Below are 15,479 nucleotides of genomic sequence, written 5' to 3' on the forward strand. Positions count from 1 at the left end.
CATGACCTTTCTACTCTGAGTCCCTAGGCCTCAATTATAATTCCTTTTTATATGTGTGTGTGTGTGTGTGTGTGTGTGCGCACGCGCGTGCACACCAGCACATACTCATGCATGAGACATACCTTTAGCCAAAGGACAACTTGCAGAATCCAGTCCTCTGTTTCCATCATGTGGGTTATGAAGATTTGAACTCAGATCATCAGGCTTGGTGGCAAGCGCTTTTACTCAGTGAGCCATCTCTCTGGCCTTAGGATTCTTGTGTATTTCATTTTTCTTGTTGCCACAGAACTGCTTCTTCAAGAAGGCACTAGGGTCACTACACACTAACATAGGGCTCCCTATGTGTTATTTTAATCTCCTCAAAGGTAACCCTCCCCCAAACCATAAGATAGGGGTACTATTATTGTTAATTTACAAGTGAAGAAACTGAGGCCTAAGGTGACACATCTAGAGAAAGGGTAGAAAGTCTTAGTTCTCAGTTCATCTGTACCGCCCCCACATCTGTACCGCCCCCACGTCTGTACCGCCCCCACGTCTGTACCACCCCCACATCTGTACCGCCCCCACGTCTGTACTGCCCCCACATCTGTACCGCCCCCCCATATCTGTACCGCCCCCACGTCTGTACCAGTGCTGGGTATTGACTGCACTTTCTGACTAACTCTATTTTAAGATTACCCAACTATGTATGTTTATATAACATATTTTAGGATATATTAAATTGAGGACATGCCAGCAGAGATCAAGATGTGTAAAATATAGCTGAATTTAAGCGGGGGGGGGGGGTGACTAAAAGGAGAGAAGGGTTCTTTTTAAACAGAGGGAGAGAAATAGAAAAAGGAGGGGAAACTGGTCTTAAAACTCTTTCTCTCTCTCTCTCTCTCTCTCTCTCTCTCTCTCTCTCTCTCACACACACACACACACACACACAGGCATACACACTCAAGTTGAAACCAATCTACAAAACAGCAGATACTCAAAATATTTAATTAAGTGACGGTCTCAAGGGCTCAATGCATTGCTGTCTTCCCGCAGTAGACTAACACTGCGGACAAAATCCCAGGCAGCTATTTTGTAAGGATGCGTAAGAGAATTTCAATTTTTAAAGATGAAGGCAAAGGATCCAAAGACCCCAAACAGTTATACTGCCCGACCTCTAGACCTGTGGAAAGCTGGCAAGGTAGTGTTTGACCACACAGCAGCACAGCATCTTAACTACGTAAGTAGTAAGGCTTGTTATCACCACTGGATTTTGACATACTAGACCCTTAGATTAATGGAACAGAGTCCAAAACTAGGCCACACATATACAGCCATTGAGTTTCAAAAAGTACTGGAATGATCAGGCCAGGACTGTGCAAAGGACACTTTAACCCTTAACTCACCACACAAAGTCAGTCAGAGCAGCTTACAAACCTCAATACCTGGGCAGAGTTTATAAAACTTCCAGACAAAAATGTAAGGAAAAAATGTTTGTGACTTCAGCTATAGCCATGTTTTCTTAGAACACAAAAATATGAACGTCTTAAGAAAAAAAATAAGTAAAACACTTAATAAAAATTATAAATTGTACTCTACACAAGCCACTGTCAAGACAATGAAGACACAAGTCATAGACTGGGGTAAAATATTTGTACAACTTACATCCAACTTTAAAAATTGTATTCCAAATATATAAAGAACTTGCAGGGCTGGAGAGATGGCTCAGTGGTTAAGAGCACTGACTGCTCTTCCAGAGGTCCTGAGTTCAATTCCAACAACCACATGGTGGCTTACAACCATGTGTAATGGTATCTGATACCCTCTTCTGGTGTGTCTGAAGAGAGCGACAGTATACTCACATATATAAAATAAATAAATCATATATATAATCATATATACATGTATACACACACACACACATATATATAGAGAGAGAGAGATAACATACAACTCTAAAGCAAAATGACCAACAACCCAATAAAAAAAAAACAAACTAAGCCAAACATTTTAGTAATAGACCCTTGAGCAACAAAGGTAAGTTAGCCTATGAAGGGATGTTTACCATTATCAGCTATCAGGGAAATGCAAACAAAAAGTAGAATGATTAAAATTATTCAGAATTAAAACAGAAGACTGTTGAGCACAAAACCAAACCAAACGTGGCTGAGGCTGTGGTGCGTCTGGAAGCCAGCCGGTGGGAAAGTGAAATGAGCATCTATTGAAAACAACCTGACAGTTTCTCATAAAGCTCAACAGCATTGCCACATGACTCAGTGGTTCCGCTCCTAGGTGTTTACCCCACAGAAATGAAAACATATGCCCACACGGAGATCTGACGGCATGCATTCAAAACAGCATTAAACTGTGTTCAAAGCATAGCATTTCATAAAGCCAAAATGTGGCAGTGATCCAAATGCTGCTAACAGGTGAGTGGGTAGGCAAGCTGCAGTACTTCTATATGGTGCAAGTGTGCCCATCTATATAAGGAATGCAGGTAAGGCCTGTAACCCCAGCTACTTAGGAAGCTGAGGCAGGAGGATCGGGATCATGTTCAAGGCCTGTCTGAGATACACAGCAAGTTCAAGGCTATCTTGGGCACGTGAGTGAAGATCCGACACTCTTTTCTGACCTCTAAGGGCAGTAAGCACACAGAACACATACATATATTCAGGTAAAACACTCACACATAAAATTTAAAAAATGAGGTAAATATATCTAAAACATTTTAAGAGTCAGTCATGGGCTGGAGAGATGGCTCAGTGGTTAAGAGCAATGACTACTTTTCCAGAGGTCCTGAGTTCAAATCCCACAACCACATGGTGGCTCACAACCATCTGTAATGAGATCTGATGCCCTCTTCTGGTGTGTCTGAAGACACAGTATACTTATAATAAATAAATAAATAAATAAATAAATCTTTAAAAAATGTCAGTCATGGTGGGACACACCTTTAATCACAGCACTTAGGAGGCAGAGACAAGCAGATCTGTGTGAGTTCAAGGCCAGCCTGGTCTACATAGCAAATTCCAGTCAAGTCAGGGCTACATAGTGTGAATTGTTCAATAGATAGATAGATTATATAATAGATAAAGTAATTAGAGATGAACATAAATGAGCAATAAGTGAAATCAAAGCAATCTAATCTAATCTAAGTATGCCACTAAGTATAAATTAAAAGTAGAGACATTATAGTAGAGAGGAAAATGGGCACGGTGGAACACACCGTAACTTTAGAACCTAGGAGGTGGTAGCAGGGAGATCAGGAGTTAAAGTCACCCTTGCTACAAAGTGAGTTCTAGGCCACCCTTGTGATATAAACTGTCATAAAAAAAGAACAGTTTTTTTCCTTTAAAATTTTAATTTTAAGTGGAGATACTGTGATGGTTTGCATATGCCTGGCCTGGAGAGTTGCAGTATTAGGAGGTGTGGCCTTGTTGGAGTGGGTGTGGCCTTGTTGGAGTGGGTGTAGCCTTGTTGGAGTGGGTGTTTTATTGTGGGTGTGGGCTTTAAAACCCTACTCCTAGCTGCCTGGAAGTCAATTTTCTAGCAGCCTTCAGATAAAGATGTAGAACTCTTAGCTCCTCCTACATCATGCCTGTCTGGATGCTGCCATGTTCCCACCTTGATGATAACGGACTGAACCTCAGAACCTGTAAGCCAGCCCCAATTAGATGTTATCCTTATAAGAGTTGCCTTGGTCATGGTGTCTGTTCACAACAGTAAAACCCAAACTAAGACAAATGGAGACCTGAAAATCTCAGGAATGGCATGGCTTGAGTTTCCTGGGTTGTCAAGTGGTATACAGAGCAGATAATCATGAAATGTTTGTTCACATTCTTCAGGGACTATAAGTTTTTATCATGTGTGTGTGTTTACATACCACTATGCATGAGCCCATAGAAGCCAGAAGAAGGGTTAGATCCCATGGAGCTGGAGTTATCGGTATTGTGAGCCACCAGAAGCTGATGCTAGGAGCCAAACTTGGATCTTCTGGAAGATCAGCAAACACTCTTAACCAGACAGTTATCTCTCCAGTCCTTTGTCTGGGCCCTACATATCTGAGATTGGACGCTAGCGATGCTTCTGTCCAGTGACCAGTGGGCACAGTAGAACTTCTAAGAAGCTCTCTTAGATCAACAGACCAGGAAAGGGATGGTCTAATGGGCATGTCTAAAAGCGTTTGTCTTGTTAGACTCTCCCTTTCCCGGTCTGTTGATCTGAGAAGGCGACATGAATGTTATGCAAGCAAACAATTACTTTTCATTTAGATTTAAGACCCACTCCACAAAACAGAACCGTGCTTGCAGCTATAAAGCTGGCACAGAAACCATGGCTGGAGAGAGAATCTGCTACAGTTACTTTTGCTAAATGGGCATAGTACTAAATAGCTTCTCAGCACTTATTTCTCCACCTATAGATTGATGCAGCTCTCAACCCTCATCAGGCATGCTTCATTTTTCAGCAAATACCAATTAATGACAAAGACCCTTGTGCGATTAGAGGGCAGAAGTTCAATTACTGTAGAGTCCTCAACCCAAAACGATATATCTATTTCACGGCCCTCCCTACATTTGTCAGGGAACCTTGCAGAAGGAGGGTAAGGGAGACTGCAAGAGGCAGAGGTTACAGAGACTGCTGAGAAAGTGTCTTCTGGATATGTCAGAGCCGTTCCACTCATGAACTTAGAGTGGCTGTGTTTGCCTTCTCAGGACCTACTCAAGATCAGTCCGGTCAACATTTCATCAGAGAATGGCAAAGGATTTACAACCCTCCGCCCCCAGCGGAGAAGCCGTCAATCCCACCGAATGAGAGTAAAGACCATTAACTAAATTCTTTGCTCAAATAATACAAGCTTTATTTTCTGTCAGACAGGGCTATGTTCTTAAAGCAGGGTTTGATAAAATAGTACTGAACACAGGAGAAGGTGGGGGTTTACATTAGCCCCAAAGCTATGAGGCTGGGGGGGGGGGGCTCAGGGTGTTGGTTACATAAAGAACTTGGCACCAGATCTTAACTTCTCAGGGTTGGGGGTAGGGTAGAGGAGGTGGAGCATGGCAAACACCAGAAAATGAGCCAGGACAAACTCAATCCCAAGTTCTACAGAAACCAGGAATGAACTTATTGTGACCTTGTACCAATATGGCTTTTAATGTTAAGGTGGAGTAAGGCCAGTCCATGAGAACTTTGGCAATTGAAGTCTTCTGGGGAAGGGAGAGTCAGCTTTTGATGAGAGAAGTGGCCTGTAAGGACACTGATGCTCCATGGATGGTCTTACACCTATGCACATAAAGACAACATAAGAGAAGGTGGAGTCGAGAGGAGGAGTTGGCGAATGTTGGGAAGATGTTCAGCGAAGAACGGGGTGGTATGGTCAAAATGCATTTCCCTCATTGTAAAATTCTCAAAGAATAAAGATTAAAAAAAAAAAAACTTTTAGATAATACTCACCCTTTACCAGCAAATACCAGAAAGTGACCATAGCCCTGTCACCCATCAGCCAGTGCTTAGTGAGGAGTCAGACTCCTATCACCTACAACAAATCGTATGTAACATTTTCCTTGCCAGGGTGATATCAGGTAAGACTGAGTGGAGAGCCATCACTTTCTCCCCCACTTGGTAGTAATGAAGCATCATCCTGCAAAACGTCCAGGCAAACCAAGTGGGGACTGAGCAGAAAGGAGACACTGCTCTCCCTCCTCACAGGGATTGGAGGAGGTTCAGGGGGAATCTGAGCTTTCGTGTGTCCAAGGCCTCTTCCAACCCATTGCAGCATCAGTGGAGACCACGCAAGGAGCAGAGACCCAGGTGCTTTGCCATCTCCAGACAGTTTGGTGTCAGAGAGCTTTATTGTGGCGTTGAGGGTGTACACATTTGCCTAACATACATAAGCCATGAGATGGAGAGGGGGAAAGGGAGAGGGGGAGAGACAGAGACAGACAGAGAAAGAGAGACAGAGACAGAGAAAGAGAGACAGAGACAGAGAATAAATACAGGACATGCCAGCAAGAAATAAAGATTTAAAATGTAAATTTCAGAATAAAACACATGATAAAAAGATCTAACATACAAAAAAACCTCACACAGAATAAACTCAAAGAAATCTAAACCAAAACATATAATGATCTAATCCTAAAAACTAAACAAAACATTTAAAACAAAGAGGGAGTGTGTATATGAAGAAAATTACACATACAAAGAAAATACTTTGACATGTATGTAAAATAAGTCTTTAAAACAGTGGTATTGTAGATGGCCTAGTTGGCCATCATTGGAAAGAGAGGCCCCTTGGTTTTGCAAACTTTATATGCCTCAGTACAGGGGAACGCCAGGGCCAAGAAGTGGGAGTGGGTGGGTAGGGGAGTGCAGGGGGGGTGTATGGGGAACTTTTGGGATAGCATTGGAAATGTAAATGAAGAAAATACCTAAAAAAATGACTTTTAGAGTTAAAGAAAAAAAAAACAGTGGTATTGTACATGAGGAGAGATAATGGAAGTTTTCTACATTTCCATCAAATAGTCTGACATCAACTCCAGTAAAGTATAAGAACTTACATGTGTGATATGCAATAGAACCATAAAAATTCAAGTCCCTCAGAGCACCACAAATAACCAAAATTGAATTCTAGAGTTATTAAAGAAGCTCACAGGAAACTAAGAAAAAGGAAACAAAAAATATATACAAAATAGAATGACAAATTAAACTTAAGTTGTCAGACATATCCCTTACATCACAAGTCACTTCGCAGCCAAACTCACTTGCCCACATCTCAGACCACCTGAGAAGAATGCCACGCACAGGCAGCTCAGTTGTCGAATCTGTGAGGAGGCAAGGAAGCTCACAGAATCCAGCAGGGTATAAACTGCTGTGCCTTTTTTGGATGACAGTCAAGCAATCTCAATTTTTTAAATGCCTATATCTCACCATTTTGTTTTATTTTATGTTATTTAAAGTTTCACTATGTAGCCCTGACTGGCCAGGAACTTGCTGTGTAAACCAGGCTGGCCTCAAACTCAAAGGTCTGCCTGCTTCTGCCTCCTGAGTGCACACACTCTCAGGTGCTCTGGCCTGGAGACTGTCCCCAGCCTCACCACTCTAATTATCCGCAGCTTGTATGCATGTGCAGCAGAGAGTGGATTTGAAGTGGCTTTATTTCTTTAAGACATGCACTGGTTTCTGTAACTTAAAAGGCTAGGGCAGGCCTAACTGCAGGTACAACAGGATCAAGGGGTTCAAATGAAGTCATCTCCTCCCCCCTCTTCCCTTCCTTCCCTCCATGATTTCTTTTCCTTCCTCCCCAACTGACTCACCTCTAAAATGTCAGGGGAAACCACAATGGGGTTTCCATTTCCACTAAAGCAGGGACAAGGTGCCAGTCTTGCTTTTACAGGAGTCAGGGGAAGAAGGTAGATTTTTCTCCTCCTCCTCCTCCTCCTCCTCCTCCTCCTCCTCCTCCTCCTCCTCCTCCTCCCTTCTCTTCCTCCTCCTCCAGTCCTTGCTGGCAGGCTCTGAGCAGGGAGAGAGCCAACTGGACTCAGCAGGTCTATAGTCTACAAGCTTGGCAGCCACAACGGAAACTAACACTTCATTCTATTTCCACCAAAGCACCAGAAAAGGCCTCTTGGGCTATAATTAGCCCATGCTAACCATTTGTCCACTTTATATCCAAGAGGGTGTGGCACTTTCATTACTTGTTTCCATGGATTGATGAGCAGTAGGTGGGCAAGCCCACCAAGCAGCCTGAGAGCCAACATCAGTGCTAAAGAGAGCAGAGGCAACACAAAGGCTGGCTGGCTGGCTGGTGGCTGAGCAGGTTGTCAAACCTCATTCTCCCCAAAATAATAATAAGTACCTGACCATTAAATCTCATAAGCAGGCCTGAGGACCCTGTCGTGGGTTAATTTGTTTAAAAAAGCACTTAAGAGATTGACTTGGCCACAGATGGTGACATTTGCCCTTGACCACCAATGGATCTCTGCTACTTTGAGGCCAATCTGGTGCACGTGTGAGTTCCAGGGCAGGGCTACATAGTAGTGACATCCTGTCTCAACCAACCAACCAAAATGAGAGTCATAGTGTTGTAGAAATGGAGCTAGCAGCATGAGTAGAGGCCCCTGGAGAAAGAAAGGGGCCTCTGCCAGGAGAGAGCACAGAGGACAGAAGAGTTTAGATATTGGAAGGAGGGAAGGAGTGTGACCTGCTTTGTAATAAACTGGAAAAACAAGATATACTGGTTGAACTCCTTTTTGCTGTTTGGATTCATAGTTTAACAACCACAAGACTGTTTTTGAAGAGTCTTCTTAATCAGGAATACAGATTAGTATAGAATAAATCTTTAATACTGGTCACAAGACACATCTGACACCAAATTCTAACCACAGAAACAACAAAACAGGGGCTGGAGAGGAGAGAGCAAAGGACCTGTGTTAGGTCCCAGCATCCAGGTCAGGTAGCCCACAAGTGCCTGTAACCCCAGCTTCAGGGGACCCTCTGGGCCCCAGCAGCACCTGCATACATGGTACATACTCACACAGACGCAGACATGATCTTTTTAAAAAAACGTTTAGGACATTTTAACAACAAAAAGAATATTATGAACAAGTTGATAGTATGTTGCCAAACCAGAGATGCTTCTCAGAATACATCTAGATAAGGCTGGCACAGGGAACTGTAGCACGCAGCACATCAAAGGGAAGACAGAGACTTCCTGCTCAGCTACAGACAGGACTATGCTGCACAGAGGCCCTGCCCATGGGGAAGTAGGAGCAGTTGCACCCTGCACACAAATTCCTCAAGTGTCTCACAGCACAACCCACCCAGACCCAGTTCTCAATGGGAGCAAAGATGGCCCCAAAACCTGACAGCAGCATTGCCCCTGCACCCTCCTGGGCTGTGGGAAACAAGACACTGTATTCAGAATTGCATCAGCCATGAGAAGGAGCACACATGGACTCTACAGTGCTCTGTAGGCACACACACGACACACACACACACACACACACACACACACACACAATCTTCAGAAACCCAGAAGAAGAACTAAAACAGGAATCAGAATAGGACTTTAGGATAAATATAACTCAGATAATAAAAAATAAGAGTATCCCATGTCCCCTTCCTCTCACCCCTTAGACAAAGAATTATTGGCAACTAATGACTGCTGGGAGAGGAGAATCAGCCTCTGCCAGGGATGAGCCCCCGCATTGGTTATCCAGTACGAAGTGGTCAGCCTTGAAATCATGTACACAAAAACAGCAGAAACAGACTCTGCAGGTTGTAGTTATATAGTTCTGAAACATTTACACACAAATATGCATGCATATAACAATAATAACGAAAGAAGCTATCAATCTGAGAGTGGGGGACATGGGAGGAGCAAGTGATGCAATTCTATTTTATTTTAAATTATTAAAATAATAATAAATACAAATCATGGTGGAGAGTATAATTAGGACCCGGAACTGGAAGTTACTAAATGAAATGGTCAGATGCCTTGGAAGTAAAAGATGACAGCTGTTGAATGGGAAGTGGGTGAAGCTGAACTTCCAACTTCTGCAGTGGAAAACTTGGCCACAGAACTCTCAGAAAATGCAACATCCAGAAATTAAGGGTTTATAAATGGAGGAATAAAACTCTGAAGAAATACAGAAAGTTCATTCAAGAGTTCTAACGCTAATCTCAAAGTTCAAAAGGAAGAAATGCAAATATTGGGAGGTAAGAAGACAGTATTTTAAAAAATAATGTCCTTGCTGGACATAGTGGTTCATGCCTATAATTCTAGCCCTTGGGAAGTAGAGGTAGGTATGAGGCAAACCTGAGGCTACACTAGACCAGAGAGAGAGACAGAGACGGACAGAGATGCAGAGACAGACACACAGAGAGAGACAGAGAGAAAGGAAGGAAAGAAGGAAGAGAGAGTTTCCTGTGGTTCATCCTAGGAGCTGAGTTTCCTTCCTTTTTTGCTTTTCCCTTTCCCAATCACACTATGGGCTAACGGATTTAAAAGGCAGGCCATAGACCACAATACGCAGAGAGCTGTGCTCGGCACACAGGGGATAAGAGATGAGGTCTGCTTTGGAAGCTGAAGGCAAATGAGCCAGCAGTGGTTGATTTCAGCACGTCAGAGAACATCCAAAGTCAGATGCTCAAAGAGAGATGGCTCACAGGTTAAAAGTACTGGCTGCTCTTCCAGGAGACCCGAGTTTGATTTGCAGCACCTACATGATGACTAACAACCACCTGTAACTCCGTTTCCAGGGAATCTTAAGCCCGCTTTGGCCTGTATGGGAGCTGCACACATATGTTACACAGACATACGTGCAGGTGAGACACTATACTCATAAAGTATGTAAGCATCAAATGCTTGCAGAATGTGGAGGTTCAGTAAGTATTTGTACTCGGAGCCAGGAATGGGCATTGCATTAACCCTTGAAGGTGGGACTATGGCTGTGCATAGTGGGGCTCACTGAAAATGTGCCAGAAAAGCAAATGTCCGTCAAATGCCCACATCATCCTACCCAGTCAGCCAATTCCTCCTCCTCCTCCTCCTCCTCCTCCTCCTCCTCCTCCTCCTCCACCACCACCACCACCACCACCACCACCACCGCTACCTAAACAGGCACCTAGAAAGTAGAGCTATGGAGAAATCAAGTGAAAAGAAGAACACAAGTGATCTCATGCCAAACAACGGGATCCCTGCACAGAAGCCCCACCTAACACAGTTAGCTTGCATAGTGGCTCATTCCTAAATATGAAGAGAAAGCTAAGGCCACCAGACAGTAAAGAGAGCCAGAAAGGGACCCGGAAGGAGCAGGAGTCAACTTTAACCATAACTACTTACTAAGAACTACCAGGGAAGACTTAGCCTATTCCTGACAGGATAGTGGGGTTTAAAACATAAAACAGAGGGGGTTCCATACTAGAATTAATAAAACCAACAGATGATGAGCACAGGCAAGTGATCATTAGAAGAAACAAAGACAGTACAGGAACCGTGCCACCATTGTCTAAGTTGCCATATTTGAAGGTTCCCTTGTCCAAATTCTTACTACACTTCCACTCACAAAACTACCTCCCAAATTTTGAGGGAATTTTACTTTTCACCACAGTTCCTTTCTTATTACAAAATTGCCAATAAATAAAGAGTTGAGTAAAGGCATTTTCAAATAGACTTCCTATTTGATCTCAAAATGTCTTCCTTAAGTGTTCCTCCCGAAGACATTACTGGATTAAGTGTGAATGCCAGGCACCAGGTGCAACGGGCATCTGAAGATTGCAAATGTCAATAGTGCTTTACTTCTCAATATATATTGCTCTACATATTCATTAATAAGTCATCATACTTTGTATAGGCCAATAAACTTTGTCATAAAAATTTAAGCATGTCATTTATGCATAGGCTGGGAAGATGGTTCAGAAGTTAAGAACACTTGCTGCTCTTGCAGAGCACCCAGGTTTAATACCCAGTACCTACATGGTGGCTCACAAACATACAGTTACCCTCTGTAACTGCAGTTCCAGGGGATCTGATGTCTTCTTCTGGTCTCGGCGGACACCAGGTACACATAGCACACACACACACACACACACACACACACACACACACACACACACTCAAAACACATATAAAATAAAATAAAGTCTTAAATAAATCATTTATATAGAAAAGAGGCTTACAAAAATATAGTTGTTTGAGAACCCACATACTTTATAGTCGTAGACAAAGTGACTTTTAACAAGATCACCTAAAATATTAAAAATTAGTAAGGTTCCTATTACTTTGTATGCTGACCTAAATTTTTCTTTTAACTTAAAGATGAGTAACTTAGAGGTAAGCTTGGGAGTAGATTTATTATGGCGACAAGACAAAGAGCAAGACTGAAGAATCGGGCTGGTGAGATGGCTCAGTGGGTAAGAGCACCCGACTGCTCTTCCAAAGGTCCGAAGTTCAAATCCCAGCAACCACATGGTGGCTCACAACCACCCGTAATGAGATCTGATGCCCTCTTCTGGTGCGTCTGAAGACAAAGACAGCTACAGTGTACTTACATATAATAAATAAATAAATAAATAAAAATAAAAATAAAAAAAAAAAGACTGAAGAATCACAGACAGAACAAATGGTGAGAATCAAGCTCATGACACTGTCTAAGCTGTTCAACCTTTGTGTTCTAAGAGAGTGACAGAATCCCTTCTGCCAAGGACCAGCCTCAGCTTAGGAAGGGGTTCTCAGTGAAGGGATGTCTGGGATCAGCGAAACAAACAACTCAAAGTCAAATTGTGGGTTCAAGGTGATGGCCTATGTTCTGCTCGAGCCAGCTTTCCAGACTGCTCTCTGTCTCTGTCTGTCTGTCTGTCTCTCTGTGTCTGTGTCTGTGTCTGTGTGTGTGTGTGCTCTGCTTGAGAGTTTTTTTTTATTCTCAAACCTCTCTAGATAGCTCATCTCTTGCAGATCAAAAATCCAGTCTTTTATTTATATATCAATTCAGTTATTACCCCAGGTTCCCATTTGATTATACCGAGAATCGTCATCCTGTGTCCACCTCTTGATTCTTAGAGAGAGAGGGAGCAGGCACAAACACAAACAATAACATAGCTGAGTTACCATTCCTACCACACCTAGGCCTTGTCATAAACTCCCTCTGTCCCAGGCTGCCCTTGAACTCAGAAATCTGCCTGCCTTTATAAGCATTAACATAAAAACTTAGCTGGGTTGGATCTTTCCTGTGATCGGCACTCCTGGAATCTCGTTGTCTCCTTCCTTAGTGTCTTTCTGACAAGCTGGCTCATAGTGCAGCTGCCTCTGTTCCTTTAGATCTGTGAAGCTCCTTATATAATTCATTTGCATTCTTATATTTTGCATAGCTGAGAAATTATACATATATATATATATATATATATATATATATATATAGCTCATGTTTTCAGCGTTCTTTCCCACAGCCTTAAGGGCTGTCCTGAAGGTCACAGTATTCTACCATTTTGCTGAGATACATCCTCACCTCCCAAATTCATGCTGATTATCATGGGTTCATTAACCTTGGCAGAAAGGACATTATTCCAAAGGAGGAACACAAATTTGTATGGATGTACATACATACCTACATACATACATATATGTACGTATGAATGTATGTATGAATTACTCTCTCTCTCTCTCTCTCTCTCTCTCTCTCTCTCATGTGCACACTCGCGCACAAGCCTTATGCCTACAGCAACTACTGACATTCATGGAGGCCCGCTGGCTCTGTTCCAAGGACAGGAACCATGTCACACTGTCCCTGACATGGCTGATCAGGACTTGACACCCCTCTTTGAGTTTCAGTGTCTAAGTATAAAGCTAGGATAATAATTATTTACCAGAAATTTGTAGGAGTAAATTAGACACATTAAATTTCTTAGTTTAAACACACCATCAGTGTCCCTTGGAGAAGGCAGTATTTGTTTGCTTGTGTTTAAGACAGGGTATTGAGTCCAGGCTAGCCTTGAACTCCTGATCCTCCTTGTCTCTGTCTCCTGAATCCTGGGATTACAGATATTCAGCCCTGTACCCTGCTTTGTTTAGTGTGTAGACACTGGGAGAAAACAGTTAACATCAGAGAGCTTCATTTGGAAAATCATTGAGTTGGCTGTTAATGAGCTAAGTAGATAGCCATACATAACTTACCTTGAAGATCAGCTTGATTTTGGAAACATGGGGAGCAGGGCAGACCTTAACAAAGAAATAAGACTTTAAAAGGTAAATTTTTAAAAACATAGTAAAATAATATTAGGGATTGGGTATAGTTCAAGGTAGAGTACATGCTTAGCATTCATGAGGTTCTGAGATAGGTCCTCAGCACCCGCCCCACACACACCAAAGAATATTAATATGTCTTCAATATGCCACTACGGAGGAGAAAGTATGAAAACAAAGCATCTATGGTGTGGGGGATGTGGGTGCTGTAGACCAAGTCAGCTAAAGGGACATTTCTGATTACAGGAATGGTTCAAACCATTTTAAGTATTGAGAGGGGTAGCTGGGCATGGTGTCACTACCTTCCTGTCAATCTCATAGAAAGAAAGAAAAAAAAAAAAAAAACCACAAGCCACCAGATAGATTACACATGCCCATACCTAACTTCCTACCTATCTCAGCTCTTGGGTATCCTCTTTTTTTCAAGACACAGGGAGGAGGTGTCCCCTGCTACTTAGGGCTACAGTTCTCTACCTTTCCTTTATTATTGCCCTGCTCTGGGAGTCTGTGAGACATTGTTTTCTAATTGCTATGTGTGCTGCCTCATAAAAGTCTAATTCCTTCATACACTTTTACATAGTGTGCTCCTTGGGGGGCCACAGCCTTTGGATTAGGTATGATGTTTGTGTCCCTTTGATGAGATTGCAGCACTGAGAACCTGTTCTTCCACACGTTCTCAGAATTTTCTTTTCTTCTACTCCAGGGGTTCTCAGCCTGTGGGTTGAGACCTCTTTGTGGGTCAAATGACCCATTCACAGGGGTCACCTAAGACCATCGGGAAACACGGGTATCTACATTATGATTCATAACAATAGCAAAACTACAGTTATGATGTAGCAACGAAAATAACGCTTTGGTTCGGGGTCACCACAACACGAGGAACTGTATTAAAAGGTTGCAGCGTTAGGAAGGCTGAGAAGTGCTGGTCTACAGGGTCTTCACTTCCCCAGCAACTCAGGCTCTCCCACTGGCTAGCCCTCCTGGTTGCCCTCACCAGCTCCAGCCCTCCCTTCTATCCATCACGTCCTTAATACCTGGAAAGCTCATTGTGTTTCTGCTTTCATCTCGGCTGAACTGTGCTCCTCCGTGCATGGTCTGCCTCACCCACACAGACTCGTTCACCTGTGCTCCCAGGTGAAAGAATGTTAGCAATGTCAGCCAGGAGAAAGCAAAATCAGGTGGTGGATGAAACTTTGCCCCTGCTCTGTGGAGGCACAATGGAAAAATAAAAATTGTGCATTTTATGGCACCCGTGATGGTGAATGTGTACATTGTGAAATTATCTGTAATTAAACAACATGCTGGGCTGGAGAGACAGCTCAGTGGTTAAGAGCACTAACAGCTCTTCCAAAGGTACTGAGTTCAATTCCCAGTAACCACATGGTGGCTCACAACCATCTGTAATGGATATCTGATGCCCTCTTCTAGTGTGTCTGAAGACAGTGGCAGTGTACTCATATACATGATATAAATCTTAAAAAAAAAAAAAAACAATTAACATGGCTACGTCTCATCTAGTTGCCGTATACCTATTATTTATATTTATTATGATTATTTTATAATGGAAACTTGGGGGGGTGTATGTTCAAAACAGAGTTTCTTTGTGTAGCCCTGCTGGAATTTACTCTGCTAACCAGTGTAGGCAGCCGATGCCTAAAAGATGGTGCCAGTTTCTGGTACACTGTGGCCATAAACAACACCACTGCACAGGCACTAGCCCGAATCTGGCACCAACCCCTCCCGAGCGGGTGCATGCTAATGAAGT

At 42.9% G+C, this 15,479-nt stretch overlaps 1 long non-coding RNA gene across 1 annotated transcript; it reads right to left on the reverse strand.

Annotated features, from left to right (window-relative positions):
* Positions 1-4,986: 4,986 nt before the first annotated feature.
* LOC147001477 (uncharacterized) lies at positions 4,987-7,394 on the reverse strand. The gene is made up of 3 exons (XR_015044862.1): positions 7,290-7,394; positions 5,431-5,512; positions 4,987-5,259 (listed from the first exon to the last, which is right to left on the reverse strand). It is a non-coding gene; the product is annotated as an uncharacterized LOC147001477 (long non-coding RNA).
* Between the last annotated feature and the right edge of the window lie 8,085 nt (positions 7,395-15,479).

The sequence above is a fragment of the Mus caroli genome, unplaced genomic scaffold (genome assembly GCF_978045245.1).
Source record: "Mus caroli unplaced genomic scaffold, Mus_caroli_1 scaffold_13, whole genome shotgun sequence".
Classification (NCBI taxonomy): Eukaryota; Metazoa; Chordata; class Mammalia; order Rodentia; family Muridae; genus Mus; species Mus caroli.